The following is a 21,891-nucleotide window of genomic DNA, read 5'->3' on the forward strand; positions in this document are numbered from 1 at the left end:
GTCATTGCTGCCAAAACCACTACTAACCATCTCTCTCGCATGTAAAGGCGACAGTTACGATTATTCCAGGTCTCCAAAGCTAAAGGAATGGCTGGGGAAGCAGGTATTAGCAATTTTAATGTATATTGTTGTCCTACACTACCATTGGTCTGCTCATCTCTAAATTAGATGAGCAGCGCCACCATGTGATGGACTGTTTTAAGTATGGTGATGACAATTAGGTGCCGGTGCCGAGCACCGGAAACCAATTAAATTCCGGTGCTGAGCACCGGAAGGCACCCGCTCAAATTAAGCACTGGGCAGCTTCCTTTTCAGCAAAGCTTACCCTCTGTCTGATATTTTACAGACATGGCTGGGATTTTTAGGTCCAGGGTAGTAGGAAATTGAAATAATCAACAAGAGTCATTCATTTTCCTCTTTAAAACATAGACGTAAAGCAGTAGATTCAAGATTAAATCGCTTCCAACTATTTACAAGCTGTATAAACTATTGTTAACTAATTAATAATGCAAACAGAAGTGGAATTTCGGTATTAAAAACGAATACAGAGGATTTTACAAAAAATCTTATTCAAGTACCAACAACCATGATACAACGTGAACATATAGCCTGTATTTTTCTCAGAAAAAATTGGCAACCCCAGTCTCAGTTTTCTAACTAAGACTTAGCCAAAGTATCTATTTTTAAAAACCTTTAATTGCTCTTTAAACAAAACAGAAAATATAAGTACGCAAGTATTCTTCGTGGTTCAGTGGTTAATAGACAGCGGATGGCTATATACTTATAACATTATACATATCTAAGGGTGATTTTTGTAGTCCCATTTAGAAATAATTCAGTCCCTCTGTTAGACTATCCATTGCACCTCACTTTTTAGGTGGCACCATATGAACAATTACATTACTCCAATTTACCATTTCAGCCTGGAGCAGACTGAAATAACTTCCCATACATTTATGAAAAGAAGCACACATTATTAATATGTATATTTGATCCTTCTCTATGAATTGACTTCGTTTCATAAATACTTCTGTTCTAAAGTCACTGTGTGTTACAGTAACGCATATTTGCTCTACCAGCAGGGCAGTATACAGAACCAAAAGCAGCCCTGGCAAAAAAGTATACTACTTCACCATTATAATCTTGCAGAGAACAGCCAACACGTGTAATCAATACAGAGACAACATGGGGCGGTGACACAATGCCGGCCGTAACGATGAAGGGATTTAACCAGATGAAACAGCCTTGAGAAAGCCCCAGGCTCACTAGCCCAAGTGGTTGAAACACATGTTGGCTGTTCCTGGATATGGATCTAACATACTTATCAATAAAGTGGATTTATGAACATATTGGAATGATTCTGACTGATTTCTAAATGGGAAAACACTCCTACGCCCTGCTATATTATAATTTTATGGGAAACTTAAGGGTCTATACCCCATTGGAGTGAATACCCGCCTCATAAGAAGGGATTGTTTCTGGCAGGCAGAGGATATCTGACCATTTTTATTGATCGGTTACTAATTAACCATTGCCTTATGAAGTGAACGAAGCTATTGAGACCAATCCTCCCTTTTCTCCCCTACATGATAGAAGAAAATGTAGGGCTAATTAGTAAATTTTATTGCACAAATCTTAAAGTATTTTGACTATAAGACCATGGCGTTTACCAGCAGTTCTGGGAAGAAACTAGTGCAATATCCAAATACCTCAGCATCTACCACAACACACAGGAGCCAAATATTTTCATTGCAGTAGTGTGTACCTTCGAAAATATGATCTTCTTTAGTTATAAAATACTTGGGTACCCAACAGGAAAATATATGTGCTCCCCAGAGTGAGAAGGCTTATCTTCACCAATAAACTGACGTGTAGAGATGGTAAGCTGGGTTCATAAATGCGAGACAGAAACCCAGCACAGTTTGTTAGGTCACTTACCTCCCTAATTGAAACCCTATTCCGCCTGGCAGCATGGAAAGCCATACATTCCTGGCAACCAGTGATTTCCCTAAGGGCTTCAGAGTTGGGAGCTGGGTACCTGGGGGCCATTTTGTTTTCCACTACAGTGTTGTTGGAAGCAGTAGAAGCCAGAGCAGGGGCTGCCGATGGAATTAATATTTACTGAATGGGACCAAATGGAAGTGCAAAACTGCAGTCCTACTCACTCAATATTCAGAATCTTCTCTCGTCCCTCATTTCCTGCCGCAGCCCCCATGGCTCCTGGCTGTTAGAAACAGAGGGGGAATAGAAGGCTGAGATGAGGAGGATGAGGAACAGGAATTAGGCCATGACCATGAGTTTGCAGTTTTTGATTCAGGGACGGTGTGGGAGTAATTATGGTGTATTATATAATCCATGTCTTTCATTTCACTGTGGGCAATAACCCATCTTCCTCAGCACTGTGAGCAGACTGCTGTTGTGAGCAACACTAGCCTATTTGAAGAAGGATCATCACCCTGTGCTCCCTGGCACATTGCACACAACTTGGGTGTATTTGAACAAATATTTTGGCGGGCTGATAAGCGTGGGCTTTTATTATCAGCATCTTGGAATATTTCAAGAGAACTCTGACATATGGTTGCTAGGACTCTGGAATATTTAAGAAACACTGGTGCATATTTTGGACATGTCATTTGAAGGCAGCTAATAACTAGCACATTGTATTAAACAGTGTTGTTTCTTCTGGTATAGGATTTTGGATGGTTAATTTTCCCACTGGGGCACAGTTTATCAGAAAAGCATAGCTGTGAATCAGTCCTGCAAAATGTTGTAATGAAAGCTCCCATCTTGCAATAACCAAGCATAGCAAGTGAGTCAAACTATCTGTAGGAATGTTTGGTTTTGGGGTTCCTCCTGCAAGCACGTTTTGACAAGCATTGGCATAGCCAATAGGTCTCGCCTTTGGGACCTTATAAGTGTTTAGCCATGCAACAGTTGCATAACTAAATACTTATAAGGTCCCAAAAGCGAGACCTATTGGCTATGCCAAGCGAAAGTGAAAGTGATCGCGATCAAACATCAAAGTGGCCGTGCGGCCACGAAAGTGAAAGTATTTGCGGTCAAGCGCAGCGCGTGTGCCCGCGCACATGCACTGTAGCTCTAGGCTGGCCTGGTAGCACTTTTTGGAGCCCTCTCAAAATGTCTCGCCAAACCAGCGCATGCGCTGGATCAGGCGAGACCTAAAAAATGGTGGTAAATGCTTGATATACTTCAGGGTCTTTCTTCCATAGCAGCTAAAACATATTGTAGAAGTCCACTAGGAAGTCTCCTGCCTTCCTTGTTTCCTAGGCAATCCCTGACCAGGTAAGAGGTTTCCAACACTTAATTTAACAGCTGGCCCATGTATAGGCTGGACAAGCATTTGACAAAGCTTCAACTATGCCGAACTCTGTGAACCTTGTGTTCTGGTGGTCTGACTTCAACCCAAAAGCCCACGTCTGTTTGACTGCTCCTACAAATGTGCGAGTCAGGGGAGCACAATATCGCTCCTTCAGTATGGCAGCATTACCTGCATTCAGGTCACACTCCAGGTGCTACTGGGCATCTCGATCACATCTTTGAGGGTATAATGATGCATTGACTTTAAAATAAATAAAAGTGTCCGAGGTGGGCATATAATTGTCATCTCACTTCCCTATCATAGAATGTTGTGCCAGGACAAACTAAGCATGTCCTGCATGCACCTGCAGGGCACGCACCTGAGAGCATACTGTACTCAGAGAATTCTTATCTGCATTTGAATTATTGCAAGAATCATAAGGCCATAAGTCAAGTGGGGAGTATTTCATCAGCCATTTATTTCATTTTTATTTTGGTATTCATTGTGTTGTCCGTTAAGTCAAAAAGTAAACATGCTATTACAAAGATAAGGCCATGGCTGGGTGAGCTGTTGACTTTCAGAGATTGCCAGAAGTGCTAGGGCCACATGTTGGCCTGGAGAGATTGTCCTTAAGAGTGGTGAGTAAGAGGGGTAGGCTTATACAGTTGGACCCTTTCACATGCTCTTCTGCATAAGTACATGAAATCTGTTCATGACCAAAAATTACATGTGCTGAAAACTGACTTGAGTTTATAGTTTCCAAGTGACTGCAGGTCAGTCTCACAACTTTTTCAAGGCCCGGCATTTTTTCAAATTGCAGTTTGCTGGCTGCTGCATGTAAGACCTCAACAAATAAAATGTTAGAAGTTGCCGCCCCTATTCTGAAAGAGTGGCTGCAGAACCGTGTGCACTGGATCTTTTTTCCTGACATCTCTAAATACACCTCCATTATACGCTGTACCTGATACTTGGTCAAGGGTGTACTGTCAGCGTGCATTAGCAGGTAGCCTTCTGTGGCGGGGCATAGTGCCAGGTAAGACGAGACTAGGTGCACTGGACTATCCTTGGTGATCTCTAGTTTGTTCCACACGATCACCCTCCCTTCCCCCGTCTGGTCCGTTTTAGATCAACGTAGCCTTACGGTGAGTGCCCCGCCTGCCAACACAGCATCCTGCTTGTTCAACGCCACCCCGACGTGTCCTGTCTTGACCTAGCTACCAGTACCCCCATTCTAAAAGCCCTGAAAAAGGCCAGGCTAAATGTTGCCGCGAAGAGGGCCGCCTCAAAAGCAGAGTGGGTCACCCTGCCCACCCAATCCAGCATCCCCTGTAGCGTTTCAAAATCTATGGCTGACCTGTTGTCATGTGCTCGTTGCTCACTCCTGACCCAGCCTTTGAGCACCGCGTGGATCAAAAAAGACTTAGTGGGATCTTCCTGCCCCCTTAATCTAGCCTGGTAGCTGATCGCCAACAGGTGTCCCCCAATCCACGGTTGGCTCTTCCCCTGGTCCTTGGCCCACAAAATGAAGTCCTGAGTCCTGCTCTCCAGGGATGACCTCCCTTCTTCCCATGCGCCGGTTACAGTACAGAATTTTTCCACACACGCCCTGTACCGCTTGACGGATCCTAGGTGCTAAGGACAGCTCGCCCATCCCCCTCAAGTGCCTTACAGATTCAGTAGGAACCATAAGTGTGCTGGAAAAGGGGTCAGCTCCTTCCTCGCTCTCGGCCGCGTCTCCCGGAACCTGTGCCACTGAAAACGAGAGAGAGCATCAGCCGCTGTGTTCTGCACCCCCTGGATATGTCGCGCCCTACACTCAATGTTGTTAACTAGGCACACCCTCACCAGCTCCCTCAGTAAACACAAGACAAGCGGGCAGGACGCAGACTGAGAATTGATGGCCTGTACCACCACCAGGTTGTCGTACCAGAAAAGGACACTACGTGCCGACAGAACAGAGGGCCATAGGTGGAAGGCCACCACTATTGGGAACAATTCCAGTACCGTAATGTTGCCCGTGATCTTCTTCCTGCGCCACACATTGGCCCATCTCTGCGCGCACCACTCTGTGTCCATGATGACCCCAAAGCCCTCCCTTCCAGACGTATCCGTAAACAAGGCGAGTTCCGGAGATCCCACCCAAGGTGCCCTCCATACGACTGTGCCATTAAAGCTTTCCAGGAAGCTTGCCCACATACACAGGTCTTCCTTCATCCCCCTGCTTAGCCTGACTAGGTGATGCTTCCTTTTGACCTTCGTAGTTGCCCTTGCGATCCTACGTGCAAAAACCCTCCCCGCTGGTATTATCCTGGCGGCGCAGTTGAGCTTACCCAGAAGGCTCTGCATGAAGCCCAAAGTGACCTTCTCCTCACCTATGGCTGACTGGATATGCCGAGCAAGGTCCTGGACCTTGTCTGCTGGGAGCCTGGATTCCCCTGCTAAGGTGTCAAGTTCGATTCCTAAAAAGGTTAACACTTGCGCCGGACCTTCCGTCTTCCCTGGCGCAAGAGGGACCCCCAAATGACTGGCCAGCCGCTCAAAATCCCTAAGGGCATTGCTGCAGTCCTGAGACCCATCTCTCCCAATGAATAGAAAATCGTCCAGGTAGTGTGCCACCCCTACGACCCCATAGCCTATCTGAAGAGCCCAATGAAGGAAGCTATTGAATGCCTCGAAGTAAGCACAGGAGACTGCGCAACCCATGGATATGCACCGGTCGTAAAAGTACCTGCCCTCTAGCTTGAAGCCTTGCAGGTGTTGGCTGCTTGGATGCACTGGTAGTAAGCGAAACGCCGATTTGATGTCCTCTTTGGCTAACCAGGCGCCCTTGCCTGCCCTCCTGACTAGGTCCAAAGCCACGTCCAGTGTACAATACGTGACAGAACAAGCGCCTTCCTCCAACCCATGGTTGACCGAGCCCCCTTCCGGGTAAGAGAGGTGGTGCATTAAGCGGAAAGCCCCAGGCTCCTTCTTGGGCACCAAACCCAGAGGAGAAACCACAAAATTATCTAGGGGCGGTCGCAGGAAAGGGCCCGCCACTCTCCCAAGTGCCCTCTCTTTCTCTACTTTGGTCCAAACAACTTCTGGCAGTTCCTTGGCTCACCTGAGGTTATCGGCCTCCCTGGCCCCTTCAGGTCCCACAAAAGGAATTTTGAAACCTTCGCTAAATCCTGTTAGTAGCAAATGACTGTCCTGTGTGAGCGGGTACTGTCTGAGGAGAGGTAAAAGGTTTGACAAACAGACTGGCGAATGGCCCTTAATGGTGGCCCCATCTACCTGGGGCTGCCCTCCAGTGGGAAGTGAAAGGGGATTGGGTGGCATAATCTGTGTTGACCAAGAACTTGCAACCTCAGGGGTGGGGGAGGGGTGGTGCAAGGACCCAGAATTCCCCCTCTAACTACCATTGTCCTGCTTACCTTTGGTGGTGCCCCCTTGCTGGGAGTGGCAAGATACCGCTGGGTGGGGGACCCCACATTTGTTGTATGCGTGCAAAAATGTACATGTTTTACCCCAAGAGCAAGACGCCATGTTGAACAAACGGCAGGTCCCTGGGGGCGACCATCTGAAACCCCCTCTTTTGCTCCCTCTCCCCCTGCTCCCCCCCCCCCCCCGAAAGGACTGTTTGTCACCCCGTGCCTCTGTGTGAGGGGTACTACTGCTAGCTTTCTTGTTCACCTGACTTTTAGGCTGTGCCCCTGCGCCTAGCAGCGTGCGTGATCCCATGTGATCTAGCCATAGCTGTACCTCCTTCTGTTCCCAATGCATCTCAGGACACAAGGACATCCTTTTCCTAAACTCCCTGTCATAGTTCACCCAGCCCTGTCCCCCCCCACTTCATCGCCTCATTGCGAATTAACGCACCGTATTGGATAAGCCCCTGACCCTGCTCTGGATGTTTTTCCAAGATGACTGCGGACAGAATGGCAAACGCATCTAGCCAGTTCTCTATGGTCTTCTCTGGCCACGGCTGGTACTTAACCTTCTTGTCATACTCCTTCACCCCCGCTTTTCTGGCATCTACACCATCCTGACCCAACAAGAGCAGAGAGAAGATATCTATCAGCTCTCACCTCCAGATAACCTCCTTGGCCGCTAAGGGGATCTGCCAAGCCAAGGAGCAGTGACCTGACAGCAAAGGTGCTGCTGCGACTGGCTGAAAAGGAGCGGGGGGCACGATCTGCTGGACAGGGGGGATCCCAATTGGCGGCGTGATCGCCAGAGGAGATGGCGTTCATGGCACGGCTCGACTACTGCTTAAAGAGGTGCTAACAAGCACACTGGCAGATGGCGAGGAACTAACTGGCGCAGCGCCCGTTGAGGCAGCCGCCTCCTGTAAGTTAGGAGGCGCCGGAAGGATGGCGGGGGTCGCAGAAAGAGACACCTCCCCAGCTCCCTCCATAGACTTGCTTGCTGCCCCCGATGACTCTCCCGGGGTGTCGGGGGCAGGCGCCCCCTGCAGGGTTTGCTTAACATCCGCCTGGCTAACCCACACCCTTGCAGCTGCCCGCACCCCTCCCTCTCCCGCAGGAGTGCTGCTGCCCAAAGGTGGGGTGCAGGGTCTTACCTGTCCCCCTCTTAGCTCTGCCATGAAGTTCTTGAGCGTGTCAGTAAGCTTACCATGGTCCTCCTACGTAGCGTACATAGATGCGGCCGGATTGTCTTGCGGGGTCGCTGGCCCCCAGGGCTGAGGGGTGGCCTGCTGGGGCCCTGCTTCGTTCTGCGCATGCAGTGCCCTGGATTTGGCTGGCAGCGGGTCTGCCGGGAAGTCCTTTGATGTGGGCTTGCGGACCTGCTTCGATGCTCTCGAGGGCCCAGCCTCAGTGTTGAGGTCAAGCTCAGGAGGGGGCAGCTCGGAGACGACGCCAGAGTCCTTCGATTCGATGGCCTTCAGGATCCCCGTGGCCCAGGACAGGCCCTTTCCCTTGGCCATCTGTATAAACGCGCCCATTGCGCTTCGTGCGTGGTGTCCGGCAACAAATCGTCCACCTGCGACGTCTGCGTGAAAAGTGGTGGTGAGCCCTGGCTCTCCATGTCGATCGTCGGTTCCTGCGTCCCTCAATCTACAGAGATAAAGATAGTGTTAGACAGCACCTTACCACCGCCTAAGTCTGGCTAGGCCTCTTGCCGCTGGCTGCAGAGCACCATCCCCGCTCCCCGTAACCACTTACTACTTAGAAGATGTCAGATATGATTATTTGCGTGCCTGGACTGAACACGGCTATCATTCTGAGTGCGAGATGAAAAGACAAGTTACCATAGCCCCCCGTTGCGTCTAGAGACCTTACTTGCTGGTCACCAATCATCCCGCGGCCCCCTCCCAGGCCATGTCTGAAACACACCCTCCCATGAAGCACCACCTGCCTGTACCTGATCCTGTTCACCGTCTGCTCCTCTCCTATTTCCGTTTGAATGTTTGTTCACTTAACTCTGCAAAATAGAAAACAAGAGTTACCCTCCATCCTGAGCCTGGTTGCCCCAGACCCAGGCACACTGGCCCCAGTGTGCTCTGACCCTTGTACCTGTCGATGCCTCTGGTGGCCCCCCAGGTGCGTTGGGCGGCGATCGGCGCGGTTCCTGCATTGGGACATAAGCCATATATCAGAAACCCTGCCCCCCCCTCCCAACAATACACCCACGGAATACTCCGCGTGGAATGGGGTCCCAAATGCCCCAACACTGCCGCCAAATGCATAGAGCGCTTTTGCCTGCTGCCATAGCCCGCCCCCCCCCATGCTGACTTCCTATTGGGCAACCGAGTTGTCCACGTCCAACTAAGGAAGCCATTTCACATAGGATCCTAAAACATGGAGCTGCGACCCACAGATGAGAGAAAACACAAACTTCTAAAAACTAACTCTCCTAACAAACCAACACAGTGCGAGGTTATTGTTAAAAAAAAAAAAAAAAACAGTGACAGAAACAAAACACAGCAGGAAATAAACATAGCGCCATGCCCACGCGCCAGGACCGGAGCGCACTCGGTTGCAGGGGAAACCCCACCCACCGCCCCAACAGAAGGCCGGACCCACAAGCAGTGGTGTTAACCAGGGAGCAGCATCCTCCAGGGAAGAAACCCAAAGTCAAGCGAAAAACAACACCGTAAAATAAATAGGCCACGAGCCCACAGCAGGGTAAGGGGGAGGACGCTATAATGCCGGGGTGCCAGCACAGGAAAAAGGGTGCTAGCAGCTGGAGGACACCGACGGGCATGCGCAGAAGAGTGTGCACGTCCAGGGAGTGAGGGCAGACGGCTGCGCATGAACAGAAACAGAAAGACATGGAGTTGCATGCGTGGAGAAAGCACTACTGCCCATGGACATGCTTGAAGGAAAAGCGCATGTTCCCACATGCGATGCCGCTACGCACCGCTGCCGTCACGCTCGGGGAGCGAGCAACCCGCCCGGCTCCACCGCGAGGCCAGGGGAGGAGAGCGCGCCTGTAACGCAGCAGAAACCTCCCCCCCCCCCTTGCAGGAAAGAAGGCCCCCAATGCATCCGCCTCAGCAGGGCACGGCCCGGCGGCCCGGGTCCCACCGAGGGAAGCAGTCCACCCTCCCCCGGAGCAGCGCGGAGATCGGCCGCAGAAGGTAAGGCCCAAGGGACAGGCAAGGCAGGGAGGGGCCAAGCCGCCGCAAAAAGAGAGCTGGGACACACAGGCCAGGCCAAAGGGGGGGCATCTGACAAGACAAAACTAAGCAGGAAAAGGAAGTTCCGCCACCAGCCATGCGGAGCGACAATCAGGCTAAACGCGTTTCGAGTACCCCTCTCCCACCACCTCCTCCTCTAAGTGGCCCACCGCGGGACGGGCCGGCATGGAGTAAGCTAGCCATCCCGTAGCTGCCCCCACCCCGCCCTAATTAAATACCCCCGGCGATGGAAGGGAGGATGCAGCGATAGGTGCCGCCCAGCCCACGTAGGAAGGCCCGGGGCAGGAAGCCACTCACAGGTCGAAAACAGCGTCAGGGCAGCCAGGCAGGTGGGGCATCTACGACTGGTCAGCGGAAAAGAGGTCGCTCTGAGGGCGGGAAAGGTTTAAATACCTTTCCCACCGCCCCTCCCCCCTCCTTCCGGAAGTGACGCCACGCAGGAGGACCCACCCGGGTCTCCTCCACACTGAACTGCTGGCGAATGTGCCATCCTGTGGCACTAAGGCTGGCCGCCCTCTTAGGAGGGCCCCCTACGTGGGCCCGGGGCAGCCTGGCAGTTTTGCACCACTTTTAAGGATTTTACCACTCCAACATGGTGCTGATACTAGGCATGGCCGGTATTGCGAGATCAAGTAGCGTTTTATAGTCTGTCGGAATTTTGTTCATATGCACGCCACGACGTGAAGGTTACGGGTGAAATACAGATTCTGAGGAAAGGTATGATTATTAATTATTTTATTTTTATTTTACAGAGGTTTATATAGCGCGAACTTGACCCAAATCAGGTATCAGAGCGCTTTACATAGCACCTGTTGCATTACATGAGGACACATTCATTTTTTTTTTTATTTGGCACAGGGAGATCAGGTGATTTGCCCAGAAACATAGGATGTTCAGCGTCATTGCCGAGACTCGAACACAGTTCCCCAGATTCGAGGTTGACCACCCTAGCCGTTAGGCCAACTCCTCTCCCTAAGCCGAGGGGGTGCTGCTCTCTTAGAATACTCGGACATTCGACTCACTGTACGTTATTAATTTATAGTGCAAGCAGCGCGCGGTTAAAAAATTGATGATCCTGTGAATTCTACGAGTGACTGTCAGGTACGAAATGTTATGCAGGGGTTACTGGTGTTGTTGTTTGTATCTTGACGATCATGGGCATGATTAAACCCATCGCCTTTTCGGTTACCTTTAGATATATTTGTCTTCGCACCTGTTAAATTGAAAGTTTTTCCAAAACATTTAGTAACGTTTTTCTAGTGTTTTTTGGTTGTCAGTTACTCGGAAATGGGTATCACTTGCGGCATGTATAGGTTGTAATCACTTGGGGATTCTTGTCTACCTAGCGGGCTGTCAGGACACATGGTTATTCACTCAGATGAGTTCACACAAGGGTACTTTCCCCTTCTTGGTAAAGGTGTACACGTTCTGGAATCCAAAATATATTTCCATAAAAAATATTGCAATTTTCGGATGTGTTATTGAACCATGACTGTACATAAGTGTTTTTTTGTTATTGTTTGTTTTTTGCAGATTTTCCCCTGACGAAGGGACATCTGTCCCGAAATGCATTGGGCGCTGAGACTTAATGTTGTGATTGAGTCATGTTATCTCTGCATGTTTTGTATTATAAATTCAGATTTTTATAAAAGGTAATCTTTGTATACAGGAAATTGTAAATAATGCAAAAAGCAACAAAGAAAATTGCATTATGAAAAAATAAATATGAATGATGAGAATAATTATGTTGTATGAAGAGGATTAATTGTTGACATATAGTATGTAAATCTGGACATAGTCTCATTTTTCAAGCTCAAAATTGTGACGCAAGGCAAGGTTGAATTCTCTATGTGGGAAGGTCAGCTTGTTGCGAGACTCCGCTTGAAATTTTTGCATGGCAAAAAGCTCAGAGTGGGACCAACTTGATTTTCTTGTCCATTCGCGCCTTCCTTTCACTGCACTCTCACGGCACAATACCAGCTCCGCTGTATCCAGGTGTCGTAGCACACCCAAGGTGCACTCGGTGCCTTGGGTGGGGCCCGATGATGAAGCATGTCACCAACTAGGTTGGTGAGTGGAGGGCCTTACTATAAACATAATGTGTTTCCTTTCCAAAACAAATATACGCTAGAAGCACCCACTCCAGAGCTAGTTCTCTTTGATTAAACATATATACCAGGGAAAGTGAACTGGCTCCAGTACCTTTCCTCCTTCTCCTTTGATTCTTATTAAACTGGACACTAAGCCATGGGCCATAAGTTATTTCAGCTGTGGGGTCAGTGAGTTATTATTATTATTATTATTATTATTATTGATTAACACTTATTAAGCGCATGGCTACCCTGAGGCACCCCAGCGCTGACGGCAGAAAACAGGCATAGGGAAGCGGCTACCAGTTGATATTCTGGAATAGCCAGGTTTTAAGACCCTCCCGAAAGGTGATATGGGATGTCTCTGAGTGTAGATTCAGGGGAAGGGAATTCCATACTTTAGCTGTGTTGTATGAGAAGGAGCGACCCCCGATACGCATCCTTTGAATTTTAGGGATGGTAGCTAGATTTAAGTTGGCCGAGCGGAGTAGTTTCGGGCGGTTCGCATTAATAAGTGACTGGTTGATGCGGGGGCCTCTACCCATAAGGGTTTTGTGGGCGATGCATAGGGCTTTGAATGTAATCCTCTCCTCTATGGGCAGCCAATGTAGGGTCTTTACTTTGGGCATGGCTGACTGCGTTCTGGATGAACCCGACAAAAGTCAGGCGGCACAGTTCTGTGCCACCTGAAGCTTCCTCAAGGTAGATTTAGGTGCTCCTAGGTACAATGAGTTGCCGTAGTCCAGGCGTGAGAGGACCAAGGCCTGGACCATAATTCTCCTTGCCCCCATGGGAACTAGGGTAAGGACTTTCCCCAGCATTCTAAGGATCCAGTGACAGACCCCTGACACTGCCACTGCTTGCTCGTCGAATTTAAGTGACTTATCAAGCCACACACCCAAACTCTTTATTTTATACTTCGGGACCGGACGGGGGGGCCCAGACTGGTAGGCAATGACAGTTTGGGCTCCTTATTGGAAGTGTTACCTAGATACATGATTTCAGTTTTGTCACCATTAAGTCTGAGACACGAATGTTGCATCCAGGAAGCTACCTTCTCCAGGCAGGATTCTAGGTCGGATGGAGCATTAAGCGGGGGATTTAGAAATACCACCAGCTGAGTGTCATCCGCGTAAGTGACAACTTTGATCCCATACGGCTGAATGACCTCAGCCAATGGCCTCATATACACATTAAAAAGCGTGGGACTCAGGGAGGATCCCTGAGGAACTCCATAGCTGAGAGGTACTGCCCTAGAGGTGGATTCCCCAGCAAAAACCTGAAACGTTCTGCCATTGAGGAAAGATTGAATCCAAGAAACGGCTCCTCCTGACACCCCGGCCCTCTTAAGTCTTTAAATAAGGATGTCAAAATTAACCGTGTCGAAAGCGGCACTAAGATCAAGGAGGATGATGGCCGCTGCTCTTCCCTGATGGATTATCTTTTTAGCTTCTTCGACAATGGCAATCAGAGCGGTCTCTGTTCCGTGTTGGGGGCGGAAGCCCGTCTGGGAGTAGTGAAGGAGCTCATGGATCTCTAGGAAGGATGACAATGCAGAGTTTATATGCTTTTCCAATATCTTACTAAGCATTGGTAACATGGATTTGGGCTGTTAGTTGCTCAAAGCTTCCGGATTTAGACTTGGCTTTTTCAGCAGAGCCTTCACCATGGCGTGTTTCCAGGTCGGTGGAACAAGTCCATTGGTGATAGAAAGATTTATCACATCCTGTATAACTGGTAGTACCACATCTTTTACCTTACCCGAGATATGAGGGGAGGGGGCGGGGTCTCTAGGCGAGCCTGATTTTATTTGCCCAAAGATGTCAGATATAGTATCCATGTTCAAAAGTGGAAATTCCTCCAGAGTGTGCTTAGTGTAATCCCCGTGCCTATTTATGTTGAAAAAGTCCCGATCAATGTGATTGGTAATTAGGGTGAGAAGATCGCTGGGCCCTGGGAAATCTGGGAATGTGTTGTATATAGTCTGACATTTTCCCTGGAAGTATCCAGCATTACATCTATCGGTGGTTGTACCTGTAGATGTAGCCGGGGGAGAAAATCAGTAAGTGTCTTAGCGATACAGAAAATTTCATTAGGGGCATTAGTAGCTGAATTAATTTTTTCTTCAAAATAGTGTGCCTGCGTCTTTTTAATCTCAGCCTGGTAACATTTTATGAACTCTCTATATATCGTTTTACTGGTCTCACTTAAGTCCTTCCTCCATTTCCTCTCTAACTATTTGCAGGTCTGTTTAAGCAATCTAAGTTCAAGAGAGTACCAAGGAGAGATTTTTTCTCTCATCCTGCGATGGATGTTTTTAACAGGGATGACTGTGTCTAATGACGACTCTATCCAGTGAGTAAAAGTCTTGGATGATAAAATAATATTGGGGTCAAGTGTGCGTTTAGAGTTTACGAGCGCAGTCGACCAGGCCTCAGCAGAAGGCCAAAGGCGAGCTTTCCTGGAGCTGTGCTCCTTGAAAGCACTTCGAATGGGTGCCTTCAAGGAGAGAGGAATCAATGAATGGTCAGACCAAGACAGGGGAATAGGTGTCTCTATTATCAGCTCCATGGTGTTAGTAAATACGGGATCTAGAGTATTACCTTTGATGTGTGTGGGCCCTATAAATTTTTGTACTAGTTGAATTGTAGCAAGGTCTTGGGTGAGTTCCAAGGCATCTCCTTTGCTAAGGTCCTCAAAGTGTAAGTTAAAATCCCCTAAGAGCTTAAGGTTAGTAGATGAACTTGCTAGAGAGGCCGCCACTTCAGGGAGTGAATTAAGGAATTGTCCAGCTACCCCTGGTGGGCGATAAATGAGAATACCAGAGAAGGTGAATGTGGCAGGAAATAGGATAGAAAAAAATAAACTTTCACAGTCAGGGACAGGTTTGGGTTCTACTCGACATGTAAAGGAATCTTTAGGATGATAGCAATGCCTTCTCCTTTTTTTCCCTCGCGGTCTTTGCACTGTATGTTATACCCGATGGGCAGTGTGCTGACCTCATCGGGAGCAGAGTCCTTGTGCATCCATGTTTCTGTCAGAAATAGAACGTCAGGTTTGGTGTGCTCTATGAATATATGTTTAGGCAGAGGCAGAGTTCAAGAGGGTCATGAATAATCAATTCATACTGGTAATTCACTATCCTTACGACCACTGTGTCTTTGTTCCCACGTATTCAGTCCACAAAGGACTACATTGCTAGGGCAAAATTAGTGAAGAATGGGGCATTCTTGTCTTGTTCCCTGCTGAATCAGAAATATGGGCAATGAGATTCCACTGATTCTGACAGAGATGGTAAGATCAGAGTACTCAGCAGTAATCCATCTCCAAAGTCACAACCCAAAAACATCAAAGGTCCAACTGAGAAATCAGCAACTCACTCGGTTGAATACCATTTCGTCATCCAGAGCAACTAGTAGGGATTTTTTTACTAGTGTGACGCACACTGTTGGTGATGTGCCATACTTTTTCATTGTTGTTACCGCATTCCTTCTCTGCATTATTCCTGAGTAAGCAGCGTCTATCAGGCCAGCAAAGGGGTTTATTCTGACTGCCAGGATTCTTGTGATGATCTTCGCTTCAATGTTTAGAAGTGAGTTGATAATCAATTCTCTAATGGGAGGATGATTTGGGATGTACTCAAATGGGAACTATACAACTTTGTAAGAATGGATGCCAGCACCCTGCAAAAGAAATTATAAAACGTAGTAGTGAACTCGTCTTGCCCTAGAGCTTTCTTCGGCTTCAAACACTTTATCCCTATAATTACCTACTTTACTTCTGTCGGTCTGGTGAGGTAGGCAGCCTGCTCAGATATTAGGCTTGTGAGTTTGGTCTTTCCTAAGTAGTCTGTCTACTTGATTGGGCGGTGGTCGTCAGTTTTATATAAGGTTTCATATAAGGCCCCAAACTCTTGGCAGTAGCCCCATCTTGTAAGACTGTCCTGCCATCTCACCTCTCTCACTCTGTTCCTCGTGAACCTTACCCTCAGTTCACAGGGCAGTAGCCTCCCCACCATGTCTCCCTGTGTGAGGATATTTCTGCTTGACCATCAGCAGTAAAAACTGCTTTGTTATCAAGATCTAAGGCTCAAGCTGTCCACTCAGCATGATGATGTGCCTCCATAGTTTCATGGAGTTTGTCCGACTGTGGATTCCCTCAAGTTCTTTCAGCTGTGTCTTAAGTGTCTTTAAAGTCTTCCTAGCGTCTTCCAAAAGTTTGTTCCTCATGAGTAGGCTGCTATCATTTTATGTCTGAGATACCACTTTTAAGGCATCCCACAGGGTGTTTAACATTAACTTCCTCCGCAGGTTCCCTCCATGTCTGCTTATCCCTCAGGATATTATCGTTTAACCTCCACACCCACTCTGAACTCCTGTCCTTCAGCTTGGCAATAGTGATCGTCACAAGGGAGTGGTCAGATAGAGCTACGTGTCCTGTTGTGTCTTTCTAAACTCTAGCAAGCAACACAGTTGTTTCCAGAAAGTAGTCCATTCTGTTTTTCTATCTATAGGTTGCTGAATGAAATGAGTAGCCAGTGTCATCCAGGTTTAGGTGGTTTCATGTGTCCCCATTTCGCCTCGCCATTTGCACACCCCATTTGGGATTACTCCGGTCTATGCTAGCCTGGAAGCCGTTCATGATGAAATTATGGTTGTCCTTTATGATTATGTCCCTCGTCGCATGATGTACATGAAATTGTTTTATTTATTATTATCTAGTAAAGTTAATAAACATGAAGATAGACATGCATTCTTGGCCTAAGTGGCTCTTCACGTTCTCTCCCTGTTAACCTGAACTATGTGTTGGCCGAGGCTGCTGTATTTCACTGTAAAGTCTTATACCTTGTGTGGATTTCTGGGCTAGGCAACTTTCCCTTTGCAGGTCTAGTCTGCTTCCCAAGTCTGAGTAACTTTATGTACAGCCCCTGAACTCAAACATGTCCTAATTCCCCGTGCGACACTCTTTACAACCTCGGGCATTGTGTGTTTTCCTGCAATGCTGCAGTGTCACCTTACAGCCTAAGGTCCTTATTTCAAGCTGGGCGGAGTTGGATCTGTGCCTTACATTGGCAGAACTCCCATTTCCCCACATTCTCAGTCCCCCCACCTCATTTTTTTTTTTTTCGTTGCATCTTTTATATAGCACGAAGTCGACCCGAAGGTATTGGAGCGCTGTACATGAGCACCATATTTACATTACATATTCAGGCACGGGGAGATTAAGTGATTTGCCCAGAATCACAGGATGTGGACGCGACCCCGAGGCTCGAACCCTGGTTTCCAGCACCAAAGTCGGCAGTATAGCCGATGGACCACATCCTCTCCCCATTTAGAGTCATGGAACTGCTGGGTTTCTGAGAGTGGAGCCTGAGCTCGCTCCACCATCAGAAATGCATGGCCTGGTGGCCCGTCCACCACTGGGCCACTTGTCCCTGCGTTTTCTTGACCAGACTGCATGCAAGGGCTGGCAGACTTTGGCAGAGTATGGTATCAGGCTACTGTAGCAAAAATATTTTCTGGCAGCAATATCTCAAGTATCATTTACAAATGTATCACCCCAGTGGAGTTAATTTTAGAAAATATATACCACTGCAGCAGTATATTGCTAAGTGATGTTTAGGATTCCTCAGTTCTGTCAGGCAATGTTTTTGCTAATGTAGTTCTGACATACAAAACAAAAATAAGAGGACACTGTTCCAACAGTAAGGTGCAGACAGTCACCCTTGTGCTTAAAGAAAGGGAAAGAATCTAGGTTAAATGGACCCACCAAATGAGGGAAAGAACGTGTCTTGCCTCTTGTTGCCCTCACACACCCCAACAGGTGTCATGCTTCATCATCGGGCAGTTGCTCCTCGTTGGGCCGGCGCTACAATCCCCAACGGGTCCCCCGAAGGGTCACTTTGTCGGAGATCTTTTGAGACATGCCAGATGGTGCATGTGGGTATTACGGGGTGTGGGTCCAAAATGAGGGTAGCAAAGTGTGTGCATCGTGATTAAAAACTGACCAAGGGTAGCCTAAAAAAGTTATAGTGTATAGCATCACCCTTATCAGAATAAAAGCTCATAAATAGAGTATAATCCAAAGGGGCACTTTTGTGCCTCGGTATCATAGAAATTGTCAACATTGTTTCACGCCTTTGTTGCCATAAACGGTCGTTGGCGCTTCTTCAGGACCAGGATTAAAAAGTATGGTGAAGTGCATGTGAGATAATATTAAAAAATAGATAAATACCCATAGTGCATGTCAGGGTGGGCCATTGTACTGCTCCTGATCAAAACCCATAGTACATGTCAGGGCGGGCCATTGTACTGCTCCAGATCAAACCCTCCCAAATAAACTGTACGCGCTCCAATGACTGTGAGCGGTAGACGCCCGCATCATGTCGGGCTAAAATGTAACAAGTGCCAAAGCCTGTGCACCTATCGCGTCCCGCCGCCAGCCAGATATGTATGTTTTGACATACAACCCTAGGTAAATAACGCAAACAGTGCCCCGATGCATCCCGGCACATTTAAACAATAATTATTTATTTTACTGAAATAAACGCCTGCTTTGGGAGTTTCTTTTTCAATAAAACAAAATATAGGACTGCCAAGCAAGTGAAAACACATTTGCATGCTCGCTATTCTCTTCTGCATCCACTAAAATGTGCGCCCAGTGCAAACAAGGAAAATGTGCTGCATCATAGTGAATGTACTGCCCCCAGGACAGCCACGAACTGGTGCTGCCTTGGGGGCAGCTCATTCAGGTGAAAAAACAGAGTGGCTGCTTTGAAGTCGCTTTGTGTTTCACTGTGCTGGCGACAAATTCGCCTGCACTTTGAAAGGGGATTAGTGATCCCTTTGCAGGTGAGTGCAGAGAGTGACTGCACCCGCCTGAAAGTGGATGTCTGTGGGGCGTCTATGAGACCCCCTTCATCCCCTCCAGAGGGATGCCATCAGTGCGCCTCCTGACAGGTTTTTGCTTCTGCGCCCGCACCTATAATATGGAGTAGGCGCAAGGTATGCCCTCATTTGTATGGGTAACGTCCCCATAAGTTTGTATTTGTCTCTTGATAATATTTAACTAAAATTACAAATTCAATCTCTTTAGATACAATTTAGCACGTTGTAAAGAAAATAGGAACTGCTGTTTGTCTGATTCTTAATTTGATCATGAAAAATGCTTTTCCTTTATCTGCAGCCCTTTTCAGTGCCCGCCTATTGCCAGCATCATACAAGGCTGCGTATGGTGTGTTAGACTGCTTTTGTTCCCCAGGACCCATCACGCCAAGAGCTGAAATGAATCTAAAACTAGTTTAATTTATGACGAGAATTGTTTTGCTTTTGCATTTTTCAGAAGTTTAATATAATAACAGACAAAGCAGTAGTTCTACCGAATAAACCTGTTTATGCAATTAAACAATCATTTGATTCTCAATTAATTAGCGTTTTAATAAAAATATTTTTTAGGTGCAAGCGTGGGATACTTGTGTATTCAGAGTAAATACATGCATATTCTGTAGCTTTTGTGAACATAACAGTTTTAATTGTGCATGCATTCATTCAACAAGCACCGCATACAGTTTAACATAAAAGATTAACCACCACCATTTTCCAAACATTTTTTTGGCACCAGGGGTGCCAGTCCCAGACTCGTTGAAAGCAGTATCACAAAACTATCATATACAGTGATCTCACGGTGAGCAGCATAAGGTATTTGACAGAAGCGTTTCACAGATGGTGAACTTCGTTAGCATTTAATTGTTTTCAAAGACAGCAAGAGCTAGAAACAGTTAATCACAAAACACAATAAATCACCCCCTCCATCCAAAACCCTAAAGTAAATCGACCCTCCCTGCAAAACCCCAAAATAAACTACCCCCTCCCTCCAAAACCCAAAATAAAACAACCTCTAGCTCCAAAAGCCGGAAAAACACCTAGAATAAATTTTAAATAAATGGTACTTACCCACGGCTGCCTGTCCTCCTCGGTGTTCCACTTCTGAATCTTCTGTGGAAGTCAAGCTCCCTCAACAAATCCAGAAGCTGCTTTCATGCTATTAACAAGCATGAGATAAGCACCTGGAGTGAATGGAGTGGGCTGGCTGGATGCTCCTTCAGGCCCTGGAGTCATGTACTTGGTCTCCACCCAGCTGTATAAGACAGCTGGGTAAAGAGCTTCAAAGTACGCATGTCACTTTGGCTGGCACAGGACAGCCAGCCAAAGTGTAATGACACTTTGAAGTGTCTGGGCAGCCACTGTCCCTATCCTGTATGCTGCCAATCTGGAGCAGAGGACATGCCCTTTGTGTCTCTGGGCTCGGCTAGGCTGACTGCTGCAGTGCGGAAAAATAAAATGGCAATGAAATATTATCTTTGGAATTTGTTTTTCCTGCGCGGCTAGCAGCAGACAGGGCCGCAACGCTTTCCCACTCTTGTGAAGAAACCGCTGCATACTCCCAGACTCAAGGGAGAGTCAGTGAGCTACTCCAAGATATGCTACAAGCTACTGGTAGCTTGCAATCGGCCTGTTGTGAACTCCTACAGATGATTCAATGTAGCTCTGAGAGCCAGATGAAGTTGATTCCTTAACCTGGAACCTAACAGTTTGACAGAACGATCGCCTCTCAGTCAAAATTTAGGAGGGACCAAACGGTAAGTATTAGATCATCTCAGGTGTCTAGAATAAGACTGGATGGTGAACATCTTCTACAAGGTCCCACTTTATATATGGCTTTGTGAATGTAAGTTAAAATATTGAATTGGATCTTTATTTCAGTTGGCAGCCATTGAAAGTCCGAGGAGATTGAGTAACATTGCTGCCAAATTATGTTCCAGCTGGAGTCTCCTAACGAGATTACTAGAATGGATCAAATTTAGAGAGTTTGAATAATCAGGTCTGGACTTAAAGAGGTCAGGTACCTCTGTTTCCCTTGCTGCTTTTGAGAGGAAGTAAAGAATCTTTCAAAGTGCTTTGAGTATTCCAAAGCATGAAGCAGTAACTGCATTGATTTGATGGTTAAGAAAAGAGTTGATCAAAGTAAACTTCGGAGTTTCTGACCAACCCAGCTGGGACAGGAGGTTGTACCAGTTCAATAGACTACCTGAGATTACTCCACACTTGTTGGTTATAGTTTACAATAAGTATATCTGTCTTATCTGATTTAAGTTTCAAGCAATTATTGTTCATCCAAGAAGAAACTGACATTAAACACTGTTTGAACCTTATTTGGCAGGAGTCTTTATCATTAGCTTAAGAGACAAGCATTTGAATGTCACCAGCATATGACATCACTTCAGATCCAAAGCTCCAAATAAGGGTCACCAGACGAATCGTATAGATATTGAAGAGTGTAGGGTTTAAAGGTGAAGCCATAGGCACCCCACAGTTCAGTGGAACTGAGCACGAAGAAAAGTAGGGAGACAAATATTTTGGGATCTGTTTACAAGAAAGTTGGTGATCCAAGCAAGGCCCAAGCCATTGACATCTATCTCTAGAAGCCTTTGAATATGGGAGGTATGCGATATGGGGTTGAAAGTTGCTAAAAAATCCAAAATTATCCAGGCAGCGGATCCTCCATTATCCAAAATACTTTTAAGATGTTCTGACACTGTGAGGAGAATACATTTTGTGCTTTGTGAAGAACGAAAGCCAAATTGAGAGGCATTCGGAATAGGATTGGTTTCCAAACATAAGGAGGACAACTGTTGATTTTTATATACATTTGTAGCATCTTCGCTGGAGCAAGTAACAGCAAAATCAATCTCTTTTTAGCTAGTATGTTAGAGTCTGCTTTATTCTTCTTCAGAATAGGTGTCACCTAGGCTTGTTTACATTGAGCCAAAATGATGT

General features: G+C 47.0%; 1 protein-coding gene across 2 annotated transcripts in view; it reads left to right on the plus strand.

Moving 5' to 3' along the window:
• The window catches only part of SLC4A8 (solute carrier family 4 member 8), a 544,868-nt gene that overhangs the window by 476,065 nt on the left and 46,912 nt on the right, over positions 1 to 21,891 (plus strand). The gene's annotated exons all lie outside the window — the stretch shown is intronic.

Source organism: Triturus cristatus, chromosome 4_1, assembly GCF_964204655.1.
Source record: "Triturus cristatus chromosome 4_1, aTriCri1.1, whole genome shotgun sequence".
Lineage (NCBI taxonomy): Eukaryota > Metazoa > Chordata > Amphibia > Caudata > Salamandridae > Triturus > Triturus cristatus.